The sequence below is a fragment of the Lagopus leucura genome, unplaced genomic scaffold (genome assembly GCF_019238085.1).
Source record: "Lagopus leucura isolate 7727_CA_CO unplaced genomic scaffold, USGS_WTPT01 Super-Scaffold_100004, whole genome shotgun sequence".
Taxonomy (NCBI): domain Eukaryota; kingdom Metazoa; phylum Chordata; class Aves; order Galliformes; family Phasianidae; genus Lagopus; species Lagopus leucura.
In genome coordinates this window covers 10,983,962-10,985,268 of record NW_024962264.1, presented here as the reverse complement: position 1 = coordinate 10,985,268, position 1,307 = coordinate 10,983,962, and the positions used below count along the sequence as shown (strand labels likewise).

Sequence of the window (1,307 nt, the reverse complement as noted above, 5' to 3'; positions counted from 1 at the left end):
GGAGGGGGGCGCCGGGGCCCTCCCCTGGAGGGAGGGGGGCGCCGGGGAGCCTTGCTTACCTAGAAGGAAAGTTGCTGCTCTGCTCTCAACAACTTCTTTTCAAGTGTAGCTGGTGGAAAAGGTCAGTCTAATGGAGAAATAAAACAATGGAAGTGCCCTTAAAGCTTTGTTGTGAGAGGTCTGTGAGACCGAATCACTTTATAGTTGTGGAGAGTTTTTTGCATTTGTATGTCTCTTGTAGTTAAGTTTTAATCCTTATCTAAGATGATGCCTTGTGTGAAAAGTCCTCAGTTGTATCAGGGGGCAGGTAATGTAAAGGCTTAAAAAAGATTGTCTGTTTAAGTAGCGAAGAATTGGGCCTCTGTTTTAAGAGAAATGTCTTTACCTGTTCTTCTACAGGTTTGCATCAAGAAGAACATCTATGTGTAGCTCTTCTTCCTATTTCCATGTGCTTCCCCCAAAAACTGGTAACATCTAAGGTTGCTTCCAAGTGCTGGGAAGCAGGCGATGATGCATCTGTTTTCTTAGAAGATTTCTCATTATTATTATTTTTGGAAACACTGCTTTTACCAAAGGCAAGAATGCTCTGTTAGGAATCTATATTACTAACATGGACTACAATGGAATGGCTGAATGCAGTTACCTTAAGTTTTTGTGGAGGCCTATTTGTTTTCAAAATAACAAAACTAAAGCTTCTGACTTTATCCAGGGAAAAAAAAGAGGATGTGCTGGTTATTTGTGTACTTAAGACTCATTCCCTACCTATGACCCTAGCTTAGTTATCTCAGGGGATGAGAAAGGGGAGAAAAATTACTCCTCTTGCAATCATCAAATGAGCTTTCTATGTTCTCTAAAAAAAAAAAAAAACCACCAAACTAACAAAACCAGGAAGACATAAATCCATATTGAACATTTTAACAAGTTATCTACTTCAAAACTATAATGTATAAAACTTGGATTACTCACTGAACTGAATTGTGTGGTGTGCTTCCTGGGTGTGCCGCATTGCAGTTGAATTTCAGAATAATGTTCCTTCTTGAATTTGGTAGAGCTTCCTGAAGTTGAAGGCGAGAGACCTGTTGGGAGAGCAGAGCAATGACAACTCTTTCAAGAAACTTTAATCTTTTTAAGTTATCTTTTCAAGTAAAGTACACTGATAATTCTCTGCTTTCTAGCTAGATAATGCAAACTAGAGCTTATCAAATAAACCCTGTACCTTAGCTTTTGTGAAGTTAGTTTCCCTGCACTTTCACCCCCAACTGTAATATGAACAACTCAAAGCTGTCCTCCTTTGCATTTGCCTTGCC

General features: G+C 39.4%; 2 long non-coding RNA genes across 4 annotated transcripts in view; one reads left to right on the top strand and one right to left on the bottom strand.

The window, feature by feature from the left end:
* LOC122180402 overlaps positions 1 to 1,301 on the top strand; it is a 5,572-nt gene extending 4,271 nt beyond the window's left edge. For all 3 annotated transcript variants that reach the window (XR_006179050.1, XR_006179048.1, XR_006179049.1), the window contains one exon: positions 400 to 1,301. This is a non-coding gene — a long non-coding RNA (uncharacterized LOC122180402). The remainder of the gene's footprint in view (positions 1 to 399) is intronic.
* LOC122180401 overlaps positions 1 to 1,307 on the bottom strand; it is a 60,900-nt gene that overhangs the window by 49,693 nt on the left and 9,900 nt on the right. The window contains exon 2 of the long non-coding RNA XR_006179047.1: positions 967 to 1,076. This is a non-coding gene — a long non-coding RNA (uncharacterized LOC122180401). The remainder of the gene's footprint in view (positions 1 to 966; positions 1,077 to 1,307) is intronic.